The sequence below is a fragment of the Elephas maximus genome, chromosome 4 (genome assembly GCF_024166365.1).
Source record: "Elephas maximus indicus isolate mEleMax1 chromosome 4, mEleMax1 primary haplotype, whole genome shotgun sequence".
In the NCBI taxonomy this organism is placed as follows: domain Eukaryota; kingdom Metazoa; phylum Chordata; class Mammalia; order Proboscidea; family Elephantidae; genus Elephas; species Elephas maximus.
The window spans coordinates 56,949,818-56,965,585 of NC_064822.1; the positions used below are offsets into that span (position 1 = coordinate 56,949,818).

A 15,768-nucleotide genomic window follows, 5' to 3' on the forward strand; every position below is an offset into this window, starting at 1 on the left:
ATAAAGACAATGTTCTACATCCTAGCCTGGTGAGTAGTATCTAGGGTCTTAAACGTTTGTGAACAGCCATCTGAGAAGCAACTTTTGGTCTCTTCCTGCTTGGAGCAAAGACTGTTTTTGTTGTTAAGTGCCGTCAAGTCAGTTCCAACTCATAGCGATCCCATGCACAAAAGAACGAAACACTACCCAGTCCTGCGACATCTTCACAATTGTTGTTATTCTTGAGCCCACTCTTGCAGCCACTGTGTCAATCCATCTCATTGAAGGGCTTCCTCTTTTTCGATGACCGTCTACTTTACCAAGCATTATGTCCTTCTCCAAGGACTCAACCCTCCTGATAATATGTCCAAAGCATGTGAGACACAACCTCGTCATCCTTGCTTCTAAGTAGCATTCTGGTTGTATTTCTTCCAAGACAGATTTGTTCGTTCTTTTGGCAGTCCGTGCTATATTCAATACTCTTCACCACCACCATAATTCAAAGGCGTCAATTCTTCTTTGGTCTTCTCTCATTCACTGTCCAGCTTTCGCATGTATATTGAGGCAACTGAAAACACCATGGCTTGGTTCAGACGCACACTAGTCCTCAGGATGACATGTTTGCCTCTTAACACTTTAAAGAGATTTCTTGCAGCTGATTTGCCCAATGCAATGCATCGTTTGATTTCTTGACTGCTGCTCCCATGTGTGTTGACTGTGGATCCAGTAAAATGAAATCCTTGACAACCTCAATCTTTTCTCTACTTATCATGATGTTGCTTATTGGTCCAGTTGTGAGGATTTCTGTTTTCTATATGTTGAGGTGTAATTCATACTGAAGGCTGTGGTCTTTGATCTTCATCAGTAAGTGCTTCAAGTCCTCTTCACTTTCAGCAAGCAAGATTGTGTCATCTGCATAAAGCACGTTGTTAATGAGTCTTCCTCCAATCCTGATGCCCTGTTCTTCTTCATATAGTCCAGTTTCTCGGATAACTTGCTCAGCATAGACTGAACAGGTGTGCTGAAATGATTTAACCCTGACTCACACTTTTAAGCTACGCAGTATCCCCTTGTTCTGTTCAAAGGACTCCTTTTGATCCAAGTAGAGATTCCTCATGGGCACGATTAAGTGTTCCAAAATTCCCGTTCTCCACAATGTTATCCATAATTTGTTATGATCCACACAGTCAAATGCCTTAGCATAGTCAATAAAACACAGGTCGACATCTTTCTGATATCCTCTGCTTTCCACCAGGATTCATTTGACATCAGCAATGATATCCCTGGTTCCACGTTCTCTTCTAAATCCGGCTTGAATTTCTGGCAGTCCCCTGCTGATACACTGCTGCAGCTGCTTTTGAATGATTTCAGCAAAATTTTGCTGGCATGTGATATTAATGATACCGTTAAGACAATTTCCGCATTCAGTTGGATCACCTTTCTTGGGCACAGGCATAAATATGGATTGCTTCCAGTCATTTGGCCAGGTAAGCTGTCTTCCAAATTTCTTGGCATAGACGAGTGAGCCCCATTTGCTGAAACATCTTAATTGTTATTCCATCAATTCCTGGAGGCTTGTTTTTCACCAATGCCTTCAGTGCAGCTTGGACTTCTTCCTTCAGTACCATCGGTTCCTGAAATGGCTGAACGTCCAGTGACTCTGTGTGTTCCTTCCATCTTCTTTTGATCTTCCTGCATCAGTTAATACTTTCCCCATAGAATGCTTCAATACTGCAACTCAAGGCTTCAATTTTTTTGGCTCTTTCAGCTTAAGAAATGCTGAGCGTGTTCTTCTCCTCTGGTTTTCTATCTACAGGTCTTTGCACATGTCATCATAATACTTTTCTTTGTCTTTTTGAGCTGCCCTTTGAAATCTTCAGCTCTTTTACTTCATCATCTCTTCCTTTTGCTTTAGCTACTTGACATTCAAGAGGAAGTTTCAGAGTCTCTTCTGATATCCATTTAGGTCTTTTCTTTCTCTCCTGTCTTTTTAATGGCCTCTTGCTTTCTTCGTGTATGATGTCCTTGATGGCCTCGATGTCATTCCACAACTCGTCTGGTCTTCAGTCATTAGTGTTCAATGCATCAAATCTATTCCTGAGATGGTCTCTAAATACTCAAGGTCATACTTTGGCTCTTGTGGGCTTATTCTAATTTTCTTCAGTTTTAACTTGAACTTGCATATGAGTAATTGATGGTCTGAGCTGCAGTTGACCCCTTGTTCTGACTGACGATATTCAGCTTTTCCATCATCTCTTTCCACAGACGTAGTCGATTTGATTCCTATGTATTTCATCTGGTGAGATCCATGTGTATTGTCGCTGTTTATGTTGCCAAAAAGTGGCATTTGCAAAGAACCCAATCATGCAATCTCCGGCATCAATTCTACCACCAAAGCCATATTTTCCAACTACCGATCCTTCTTCTTTGTTTCCACCTTTCGCATTCCAATCACCAGTAATTATCAGTGCATCCTGACTGCATGTCTGATCAATTTCAGACTGCAGAAGTTTGTAAAAATCTTCAATTTCTTCATCTTTGGCCTTAGTGGTTGGTGCATAAATTTGAGCAACAGTCGTATTAACTGGTCTTCCTTATACGTGTATGAATATTTTCCTATCACTGACAGTACTGCAGGATAGATCTTGAAATGTTCTTTTTGACAATGAATGTAATACCATTCCTCTTCAAGCTCTCATTCCCAGCACAGTAGACCATATGATTGTCCAATTCAAAATGACCCATACCAGTACACGTCTGTCAGTTTGTCATACTGTGGGGGTTTGTGTGTTGCTGTGATGCTGGAAGCTATGCCACCAGTATTCAAATACCAGCAGGGTCACCCATGGCAGACAGGTTTCAGCTGAGCTTCCAGACTAAGACAGGCTAGGAAAGACCTGGCAGTCTACTTCTGAAAATAATTAGCCAGTGAAAACCTTATGAATAGCAGTGGAACACTGTCTGATATAGTGACGGAAGATGAGCCCCTCAGGTTGGAAGGCACTCAAAATACGACTGCAGAGTAGCTGCCTCCTCAAAGTAGAGTCGACTTTAATGACGTGGATGGATGGAGTCAAGCGTTCAGGACGTTCATATGCTGATATGACATGACTCAAAATGAGAAGAAACAGCTGTAAACATCATTAATAATCAGAACATGGAATGTATTAAGTATGAATCTAGGAAAATTGGAAATTGTCAAAAACTAAATAGAACACATGAGATCAATATCTTAGGCATTAGAGACCTGAAATGGAGCAAAGCAGAATGAAGAAAACCCAAACTCAAGGAAGCAAGTAGTCCAAAAGAGTAAAAGACTAATGGCCGTACTAACTTAAGATGAGAAGAACCAGACAGTGTCCAGCTACCACTACCAACCACTCTGACCAGGATCACCATAGAAGGTTGCAGTTAAAAAAAAAAAAAAGATCAGAATTACTGGTTGGAAAGAGACTGGGGGAACCCCTGAGACTATTAACCTAAGACAACCTTCTAACTTGAAACTGAAGATACTCCTGGAGGCCACCTTTCAGCCAAATAATAGACAGGGCTATAAAATAAACAAAGCTCTTGAAAAACGTGCTCCTTAGAACAATCAACTATATGAGAACAAAAGGGCAACATTTGCCACCTCCAAAAAAGATGAGAAAGCAGGGACGGACAGGGAAACTGGACTAATGGAAACAGGAAACCCAGGGAGGAAATGAGGAGAGTACTTACACATTGCAGCAATTGCAACCAATGTCACGGAACAATTTGTGTAAGAATCATTGATTGGAAAACTAATTTCCTATGTAAGCTTTCAAACTTTCACCTAAAGCACAAATGCTCAAAAAAAAAAAAAACTACCCAAAGCAATCCATAGATTCAACACAATCCGAATCAATATCCCAACAGCTCTCTTTGCAGAAATAGAAAAACCAATTCTCAACTTTACAGGGAACAGCAAGAGACCCCGAATAGCTAAAGCAATGTTGAAAGAGAAGAACAAAGTAGAAGGACCCTTACTTTCTGATTTTAAAACATACTATACAGCTACAATAACCAAAACAGCCTGGTACTGCTGTAACAATAGATGCATAGAGCAATGGGATAGAATTGACAGTCCAGAAACACCCACATATCTATGGTCAACTGATTTTTGATTAGGTCCTAAGTTCATGTGACGGGGAAAGAAGAGTCTCTTCAATAAATGGTGTTTCCACAGGCATAAAAATGAAACAGGATCCATGCCTCACACCATACAAAAACAAATTCAAAATGGATTAAGGACCTAAATGTGCAAACTAAAACCAAATTCTTAGGAGAAAATGCAGGGACAATGCTGTCAGGCCTAGCTTTTAACAGTGGATTATCTAATATAATAACAAAGGCACAAACAGCAAAAGGCAAAATAAATAAACGGGACCTCATGAAAATTAAAAACTTTTTTCTATCAAAAGTCTTTACCAAAAAAAGTGAAAAGACAAGCTACCGACTAAGAGGATGTCTTCAGAAACCATATACCCGATAAGAATCTAATAACCAAAATATATATAAAACTTTGACAACTTAACAACAAAAAGACAAACCAACCATAAAATGAGCAAAGGCCTTGAATAGACATTTCACCAAATAAGATATTCAAACGGCCACCAAACACATGAAATGATGCTCAGTGTCATTAGCCATCAGAGATCCAAATCAAAACCACAATGAGATACCATTTCACTCCTCATTTTATAATACTCTCCAGGGTTTCTTAGTTCCAACCAGGTTTTTTGTCCCAAAGGCACACTTCCTTGGCAAACTATGAATTCCCTACAGGTTTTCTAGTAGTTTTAAGCCCATCCCAGCTGGACACTGTTTACTTGCCTTATGTTTTCCTGTTTAATGTTTGAAGGCTTTACCTTTCATATTCTACAAGTTGCTGCTACAACAATCACTCTAGCTTACTTGCACACCATTATCGCCAATGTCACCTAGGTTTCTCCTTCTTCCCAAATCCCCATATCCAATCCTTTTGCAAATACTACGGATTTTACCTGCAAAATATCTCTAAAATTCTTTCCATTTCTTTTCCTCTTCCCTATCATAATTAGGCCAAGCCACCAATAGCTCTGAATACTAGAATACTTTGATAACCCTGTCGCTTGTCTACTTGTCTCTACTCTTACACTCGCAGTCCTTTCTTTATACAACAGCCTAAGCACTCTTTCAAATAAAAAAAAATCACTGAATTTGAAACAGCTCAGCAGAAAACCCTACACCTAATAACATTTTCCCCATTACAAATCAGTAATACTCTTAAAAAAAAAAAAAAAAAAAAAAAAACTCCTAAGTATTTCGAATCCTAAAAAAACCTTCAATTACGAAAGGTGCACTGAGATATACCCAAACTCTGGAAATCTAACACACCAAGGCCACGATTTCAAACAGAATTAAGTATATATTATTTAATATAAGTACATGTTGTCAGGTACCCATCATCTTATTTATTCTTCATAACAACCTTAGAGATTTAATACCTCCCCCTCTCGCAGCTAAGGAACCTGAGGTTCAGACAGGATGAGCAGGTTGCTCAGAGTCACACGGCTTTTAAGTAGAAGAATGGAGTTCAGGCTCAGGTTCTTCAGGCTTTTTCCACTTTGCTCATGCTGCCTCCTAGTCTGGAAATGAAAACAGGCCCACTGTGCATAGCTGGTAACTCTAAATTTTCCGGATCAAAATTGAGAGCACACGGCATATTTTCTCAATTTGTAAATGTCTGTATTTGAAGGGTACCTTTTAAAAATCAAATTTAATGACTTATTTTTTTTTTTTAATTTTTAAACCCTGATCCAATAATTCTATTGATATTTAACTTAAGAAAAAAAAAAGGTTAATACAGATCTCAAAGAGTTTAACTGGTCTCATGGTTATATCCAGAAGCTTGCTGTCTCAAAGGAAACCTGGAGTTTCCTCATCTATAAAAGGAAGCATTTATGAAAGACAGAATATTATTTAACAACATTAAATGTACATTGAGATTGTACCATAATGGGAGAAAGTTAAGTACCTGATAAATGTACTTCAATGAACTATTAAATAAAGCTCTGAAGTATTCAAAAGGTAGAAAATATCAGAGGACATTTTGGGGAATGGAAACTAGCTAAGTAGCCAGCATCAGCAACTGGGGATAGTAGATAAGACACAGTAACTATAAGCTATCAGAAACAACAATCGCTCAAAAAAACCCGTATAGTAAAGTATATCCCTTCCTGTGCCTGTTATTTTTTTTAAAAAGTCACTATGACACAAATGACTGCCTGATATTTAATGATTTTTAAACCATTTTCTTTAACAATGTAAAAACACGCCAACTGGGAAAAAAGTCTAGGAATTTTTACTTATTCCAAAAGCTATAGACTATACAAAGGCCAGTATGCCAATATTTATTACAGTATAATTCTAGGAATCAAGAAATTAACCTCTATCCCTTCTTGCAAGACATTCAATGTCAAGTTCCAAACAGAAATCACGGTTGGAGGGGAAAAAAAGATTTAAAGCATAGAGAACAAAAGTATTAATAATGAATTGTCCTGTTGTGTTTGAAATAAGAAAAGTATTTGGAACTAGGCTTCAATTTGCTCCAAGGGTCTTAATAATAAAAGAGAATACAGTAGGAAATAGTGATAGTACCATTAGCTGTTAATTGGAAGAGTTTAATTTTATTCTACTTACACTTATCAATTTCCATTGGTTAAATTCTATGACTACTATGCTGTATTACACGGAGCTAAAAAAAATTAATACAAACAGACAAGAGCTGGCGAGAAAGAACAAGCAAGAGGTGCTCTGAATCTATGAATGGATGTGGAAATTCTGCACAAATTCTGACCGCTGCATTTTCAACAAGTAGAGCAGATCCATCATTCTTCAGTATCTCTGGTGGCCGAGAAGTGCTAATGAAGAAAGAAAATAATACTGTACATGAATTTTTCAATTCCTAAACCTCCTCCTCAGGTTGCAAAGTTCCCCCTCCCTTCTAGATTAAGCATCCATTACTAAGTGAATAATTATACCTACAATGTTTGCTGGCAAAGACATTCATTTTCTGTATAAGATTGTTATAACATATTATACACCCTACTACTTTTCTCTTAAAAAAATGCATGTTCTCACAAACTAATTTAGCATAGGCACAGACGAACTTAAAAATTTTGCTAAGGCTGTCTCCCCAGAAGTCAGTAATAAAGTCCTATTCTGCAGATGACAGAACAAGAAGCTGTAAAACAAAAAGAACAATAAACTTGACCTAAGCTTTCTAAGCAGATACTCACTCAGGAGTTACTAATTCTGCCTCTAGGAAATAGTGAAGGTTTTATTAACGAAGAAACATTTGAGCTGAATTTTAATCAGCTCAAATGGAGTTTGCCAAGTAAAGTAAGGGAAAGGTATTCTGTGCAGAGAAAATGCAAAGCAAGGGAGTGCAAGGTCTGTTCAGAAAATAGACAGCAAGCAGTTGATTCAAGACATACTCAAGAAGAGAGAATCAGCGTTTGGATGACTTAGTGAGGGGGGTCAATGAAGGACAAGATAGAAATGGAGTCTGAGGTGAAAGAAATGTTGACACTTGGAAAAAAATACATTTGGAATTTAGGAAAGAGGATGAGCTTGAAAATGAAGCTGGGTGTTACTAGCATAAACAGCGGTACTAGCATAGTTGCTAGCATAACCACAACAACAGATAAATTCCTAAAAAAAAAGAGTTATATAAATGAGTGAGGACCAAGTATCACAGTTAAAAACCAAGAGAATACCAAGAACTAGATATGAAGGCAGGACTGGAACCTAAATCTCTTGACTGCTAAGTCAAACGTAATCATACCACTTGCCTTCCTAATGCGAAAGTAATGGAATTCCACTCTAGTTCTTAGACTTTACCCTTGCTTCAAATAATAACCACATAACGATAAAGTTATGTTGCTTAAATGATACCTCAAAAGCAAATTTTCCCTACCTGAAGAAATTGTTAATTGTTTAACACTTCTAAGTCTAGAAATCTAGCTCTACTCCAACAAACATATTTTTTAAAAAACCAATTGTTTGTAGGCTCCATGAGGGCAAGGATTTGTTTTATTCACTGTTTTTTATATCCCAAATCACAACTGACCCACAGTGGACATTCAGTAAAGATTTCTTGAATGAATGAGTGTCTCATTCTATAGCAAAAATGAAATTATTTATATCATATCTGTATAGTTAAACTGGATTTCTTACCAAGACAGATTACATTAATACAATGTATTACTTCACCCACTTTGTGATTTTAATTTCTATGCTGCCTTTAATTTTAAAAGAATATGCAATTCCAGTTCCACAGTATTCTACATAATACTCCACACCAGAAATGTCAATGCACATAGTTTCCCAATAAAACACACATACCACCTAAGTACTAAGAATAATTTCCAAAAAAGCTCATCAACATGCTTAGCAAATGATGACAACGACAATGTGATGATGGTGATGATGATGAAAACAACAGTAATAGCAGCTACAGCTTACGAAGTGCTTCCTAAGTGCTAGGCACTATATAAATACTATAAAAGAATTAACTTACCTAAGGACAGGATGGGCGCTATTAAGTCAACAGAACATCTGGGTACTAGCAGACAGCCAGTAACTTGGTGAGCCAGAATTTCAATCTAGTCAGTCTGGCTCCTGGAGCTCTTTCTTTTACCTATACTGCTCCTATAATTTTATTATTAGATGACTAATATCAGCAAAGCTCAGCTCATTGATCCTTATTTTAGGAATAAAGGAAAATTGTTACTTAAAAAGACAAATTATCACTGGGTGGAAAGGAGACAGACAGAAACGTATTTCAAAAAACATACTCCGTTAAGAGCCTATAGAGTCCACAGCTTATAAAGGAAGATACCACATGAAAGTTTTATGAACTAGAAAGTAAAATAATCAAGGCTGCACGTCAGGAAAATATACTATAGTACTGTATCATCTCTTTAATTGAAGTAAAAAATACATACAGAAAAGTACACAAAGTGAATAATGTTCTTATAACATATATGCTTGTGTAACCAGGAAAAAGCAACATTTTAGTACAAAAGGGCCCTCTCTCTTCATTTGTGTCCTGTTTCCATCACTGTACAACTTCTGAAGGCTAATTTTAAAAGAGGTCCAACCTCTAAAGACTTCTCAAAAGTCTTCTCTCAAGACTTAAGCCAGGCAGGGTAACATATCTAGTATTTAATAGTGATTTTAAAAAATTAGCTGGTATTCAAAAGAAAATTTGGTACATACATTTAATATCATTGCTGCCCCCATTGTTGAAATGAACTATTCCATCCTAAAAATAATCCCATTCCCCTATAAGTAGTTCAGATTTGTATCCATTATATTTTACTTCATAGAAGTAATAAGGGACACAGTATACCAATACTTCCAAGTAGAACATTTTGTACTACTTAGGTTCCCAATCAAGAAAAAGCCTGTACTTGATACTAGAAATCTGATTAACTATGCACCAACTGCAGAAGCATAATTCAATGTGGAATGAGAAGGATTTCAACATACAACTCTTAAGTCACTTTGAAATTGACTGCTTTCACCTTAGAGGTCTGCAAAACCATAGGACATATTTTGCAGCCTATCCTCTATTACTGAGTAATCTAATTATAGAATTGGAATGTGATGCCTTGCTTAGACTATACCCCACTAACATCATGTCCCAACTAATACACAGACATTGCCAACATTTTGCCTTTGTAATCTGAAGACTTAATATCCTAGTTTTTAACACCCTCAAAGGGCAATGGCAGATGGTAAATTAATACGTAAGAGTTAACAATCTTCACTTGGTAAGTAGTTGTGAGGATTGAATGAGCTAATATACAGGCAAAGCATCCAGCACTAATTTGAATAACGCCTTGTGAGGCTGATGGCAGAGAGGAATCACTAGTTAGAAAAGCCTAGCCAAACACTCAGCAACTACACCTTAATACTGACAACTGAAGATTCCGAAAAATCTCTGGTTAACGCAGAAACTAATGACAAGTAACTCAGGACGTCCTGAGTTTCTACATCTCCCTTTGACATTTTTGATTCGGGAGAGAGGAGGTAATCACAACATAAAAGAGAAATTACGCGATACTGTCGACTCTATTCCAACTCATAGCAACCCTGCAGGACAGGGTATAACAGCCCCGTAGGGCTTCCAAGGCTGTAAATCTTTACGGAAGCAGACTGCTACATCTCTCTCCCGTGGAGCGGCAGGTGTGAACTGCGGACCTTTCCCTTAGCAGCCATGCCCTTAACCATTGTGCCACCAGGGCCTCTTCCTATATAAAATCATCATATGGATGTTGAATTCACACCTCAAATTTAACAAAATAGACCCTGTGATGATGGCATCGAACCTGTTCTCCCTTCCAGTCTTACACATTTCAGTAAGCTGCACTGCCAGTCTTCTAACTACAGGAGTCCTCGGTTTCTTTCCTTGGCCACAGGCAGTAAGCACATCCTGTGGATTCTGTCTTCAAAGCTCAAGCCAAATCTACCCACTTCTCTCTACTATTACTCTCCGGCCTGTGCCACCACGATCTCTCACTCGTATTAATACAGTAACCTCCTAAGGTCTCCTTTGAGATGCAACTCCATTCCTTGCCCTCAAAGTCCATCCCTCATCCATCAGACACAGTGACCTCTTTTAAAAGGTACTCCCCTGCTTAAAGTCCTCCAATGGCTTTCCTTTGCACCTAGAAAAAAATCCAAACTCCTTACTCTGGCTCACAATGCCTCAAATGATTTAGCCCCTTACTGTCTCTGACTCCACTCTCCCCCTTTTCCACTACATTCCAGCCATACTGACTTACTGTCTACTCCCCAAACACTCCGAAAGCTCAAAGGGCTTTGTGTCACCTAGGACCCTATGCTCATTCCCCTGATCTCCCATGGGTAGTAGCTGCTTCTTGACCTGCAGGTCTCGACTTGAAGGTCACTCAAAGATCCCTTCCCTGACCACTCAACCTACAACGCCCCCTTCAGTCACCCTATTACATCACCTTTTAATCTCTCTCATAGACTTGTCTCTGTCTGATATTTTTACTGTTCTTCCCTCATTAGGCTGAAAGCTCCTGAGAGCAATGACATAATCTGTCTTTTTTATTCCTGTATTCCCAGCACCTAAAACAGGGACTGACACATGGTAGGTCTGTTCAGTAAATATTGGTCAAATAAATGAATGGGGAATTTCTACTTAGACTTTAAGATAAACCTCAGGGGAAGAAATTTCCCTGACTTCCGTAGGCTTATAACACTAACTCCTTTATTTCTCTCACTTACGGTTCTGTTATAGAACCTGTCACAATTTATCGCAATTATCTCTTTACATGCCTGCCTTCCTCTCCTAAAATGTACAATTTCTTACAAGAAACCTTTGGAATCCATTGCTGTATTCACAACACCAAGCATGGTTCGGGATACAAAACAGAGGTCAAAATCCTTTGCTAGAGGAGGAGGAGGATGATGGTAAGAGCAGCTAATATGCACTGTTTACCACATGCAAGGAACATTTCCTGTGGATTATCTCTTTAATCCTTACAACAATCCTGGGGGATAAAAAAAATAGGCACTATTATTTTCCCCATTTTGCAGATGATAAAACACCCAGAGGTTATAATTAACTTGCCTGAGTTCATATTTAGCTAATAAGTGGCAGAGTCAGGATTCGACCTAATCTGCCTGAAACCCAAGTCCACAACCCTATGTGTTTGAGCCATATGCTGTTCTCAAAGAAATGCATGATGGTCTCCACCCACCTGGAGCAAAGGAGAATGAAGAACACCAAAGACACAAGGTAATTACACGCCCAAGAGACAGAAAGGGACACATAAACCAGAGACTACATTAGCCTGAGACCAGAAGAACTAGATGGTACCCGGCCAAAACCAATAACTGCCCTGACAGAGAACCCCTGAGGGAACAGGAGAGCAATGGGATGCAGACCCCAAATTCTTGTAAAAAGACCAGGCTGAATGGTCCGACTGAGACTAGAAGGACCCCAGTAGTCATGGTCCCCAGACCTTCTGTTAGCCCAAGACAGGAATCATTCCCAAAGCCAACTCTTCAGACAGGGATTGGACTAGACTATGGGATGAAAGTGATACTGGTAAAGAGTGAGCTCCCTGGGTCAAGCAGACACATGAGACTATGTGGGCAGCTCCTGTCTGGAGAAGACATGAGAAGGCAGGAGGGGCAGAAGCTGGCCAGATGGACACAAAAATAGAGATTGGAGGGAAGGAGTGTGCTGTCTCATTAGAGGGAGAGCAGCTAGGAGTATACAGCAAGGTGTACATAAGTTTTTGTACGAGACTGCCTTGGTTTGTAAACTTTCACTTAAAGCACAATAAAAACTAAAAAAAAAAAAAAAGAAATGCATGATAGTACTTAAATACCAAAACCAAGAGCTTCAATTCAGATAGTATACCGAGCTTTACAACAACGTAGAAGACATCAAGAAATAGGGAAGAATCGGAATATACCCTAGAGAAATAAGAGCCTTTACACAAACAGATATATGCACACCCATGTTTATTGCAGCACTGTTTACAATAGCAAAAAGCTGGAAGCAACCAAGGTGTCCATCAACGGATGAATGGTTAAATAAATTGTGGTATATTCACACAATGGAATACTACGCATCGATAAAGAACAGTGAAGAATCTCTGATACATTTCATAACACGGAGAAACCTGGAAAGCATTATGCTGAGTGAAATTAGTCAGATGCGAAAGGACAAATAGTGTATAAGACCATTATTATAAGATTTTGAGAAATAGTATAAACTGCGAAGAACACACTCTTTTGGGGTTACGAGATGGGGGAGGGAGGGAGGGTGGGAGAAGGGTATTTACTGATTAGTTAGTAGATAAGAACTACTTTAGGTGAAGGGAAGGACAATACTCAATACAGGGAAGGTCAGCTCAACTGGACTGGACCAAAAGCAAAGAGGTTTCAGGGATGAACTGAATGCTTCGAAGGTCAGCGGAGCAAGCGCAGGGGTTTGGGGACTATGGCTTGAGGGGACTTCTAAGTCAATTGGCAAAATACATTCTATCATGAAAACATTCTGCATCTCACTTTGAAGTGTGGCGTCTAAATGCTAACAAGCGGCCATCTAAGATGCATCAATTGGTCTCAGCCCACCTGGATCAAAGGAGAATGAAGAACACCAAGGTCACACGTTAACTATGAGCCCAAGAGACAGAAAGGGCCACATGAACCAGAGACTTACATCATCCTGAGACCAGAAGAACTAGATGGTGCCCAGCCACAACCGATGACTGCCCTGACAGGGAGCACAACAGAGAACCCCTGAGGGAGCAGGAGAACAGTGGGATGCAGACCCCAAATTCTCATAAAAAGACCAGACTTAATGGTCTGACTGAGACTAGAGGAATCTCGGCGGTCATGGTCCCCAAACCATCTGTTGGCCCAGCACAGGAACCATTCCCGAAGACAACTCATCAGACATGGAATGGACTGGACAATGGGTTGGAGAGAGATGCTGATGAAGAGTGAGCTACTTGTATCAGGTGGACACTTGAGACTGTGTTGGCATCGCCTGTCTGGAGGGGAGATGGGAGGGTACAGAGGGTTAGAAACTGGCAAAACGGTCACAAAAGGAGAGACTGGAAGGAGGGAGCGGGCTGACTCATTAGGGGGAGAGTAAATGGGAATACGTAGTAAGGTGTTAAAAGCTTATATGTGACAGACTGACTTGATTTGTAAACTTTCACTTAAAGCACAATAAAAATTATTTAAAAAAAAGAAATAGGGAAGAATACAGAACCCTGCTCCATACCAGAAGCAATAAAAAATTGATTAAAATTCGAGTTCTCCCCAACACTCAAAACATTTCTGCAGTAAAAAGTGCCAAGACATTTAACTGATAACTGAAAAAAACCTAACTGATAAAACTGTCAAATTTCCTACCATACGTTGCTATGCTAATTATAACCCTTAAAAAAAAAAAAAGGCACAGCTGATAACTGAAGGAGCAATACCTAGATTTTTGGGACCCGTTACCGTCAAGTCAATTCCAACTCATAGTGCCCCTATAGGACAGAGGAGAACTGCACCATGGGATTTCCAAGGAGCAGCTGGTGGGTTTGAACTGCTGATCTTTTGGTTAGCAGCCGTAGCTCTTAACTACTGTGCCACCAGGCTCGTAAAATATAGAAATGAACAACTTCAAAAGAAAACAGCCTCTCCACTCAAAATCAACTTAGGACAGTAGGATAGGCAGATGATCAGCAAGCTGACTCACTGAAACTTAAAACTAATTTTATTTCTTACTTTCCAACAGCAGACCTTAGGTTTGAGTATTTGTATGTTTCCAACAGCAGACCTTAGGTTTGAGTATTTGTATCCAAAGTCAGAATGATTAATATCAGCTTATGGACTTGTTGCCTGTTTAAGATTTACTTGCTGAATTTGGTCTGGTACCAGTTCAAGCATTTTCTCCACAAAGCTGCTACTAAGAAAAAGACCCTAGCCTTCTCCCATTTCGCAAACAATCAAGTAAGTTTACTACAAGTACTACTTGGTTGAATATAGTTAAAATACATATGCAAATGATCATAACACGGCCAGCACTGGATGAAAAATTGCTGAGGCTTTAAAGAAAATTAATCTTTAGGAACTAAAGGCTTGATAAACACTGGCAATGTAATTCAGGGACAGTACTGTACCTGGTCAAGCCGGATGCATCTTCTAGATGCATCATCCTCATAACAGTCCTAAGTACTGAAGGTTCTAAGAAAAATTGCAAAAGCAAGGTAATTTTCCAAACTTGAAATTTCATACTCTTTCTGCAATGTAGTTTTAATATAATTGTAACCGCCATAATTTTTATTCACTAGCCTTTTAGTCACAGACTAGAAATGTCACATTACAGAAAACCAGTTTAAATTCAAACATATTAATATCTACACAATGACTAAGCAATAATATTAGTTCTCTCCCATGCAAAACTGCAACAGCTCCAGTCTCCTGTCACATTAATAACTATAAACATACTTAAGGTTTGTCTTCAGTTTTCATAAATCCAAAGGATGATGCAAAGGACAATAAGCCAACCTTTAATTTCATCCCATTTTTAACAGACAAATGCCTGTATGTATCCTCAGAATTACACTGCTCTCTCAGACCACCACACCCAAGACAACATAAGCTCTCCTATGCTAAATGCACATAGTCAAGTCTCCAAAGCCTGAAGAGCAGTTTTCCTCACCTTTGTACCACGTTTTGGCACAAACCAACAGCAAATTCTGTGTGAGAACAAACAAAATCTTCTGGGCAGGCTGAGCAGTAACAGTGCCAAAGGCACAGTTTTAGAAGAGAGGAGATATCTGTACTGAGCCAGGTATTAGGTCTGGCTGGGAAATGGTAAATCATCTGATGGTACACATAAAGTAAAATAGTTACTCTGGTGTTAGACATGATTGTAGGCCCAAACACATTCAAATGAAATCAAGGTTCCTTGTTTTACTCACATACTATTCAAGAACTTTCTACTTTCTTCTAGCTACAAAGGTATTTTCAATTCTACTTTTCTACAACTATCTCCTTATATTTGTTCAAAGATATATACACTTATACACACATCTTGTTTTACTGCGCTTCACAGATATCCCTTTTTTTTTTTTTTTTTAAACAAATTGAAGGTTTGCGGCAACTCTGCATCAAGCAAGCCTACTGGTGCCATTTTTCCAACAGCATGTGCTCACTTCATTTCTCTGTGTC

General features: G+C 38.9%; 1 protein-coding gene across 4 annotated transcripts in view; it reads right to left on the reverse strand.

The window, feature by feature from the left end:
• The window catches only part of ADIPOR2 (adiponectin receptor 2), an 86,841-nt gene that overhangs the window by 46,133 nt on the left and 24,940 nt on the right, over window positions 1–15,768 (reverse strand). The gene's annotated exons all lie outside the window — the stretch shown is intronic.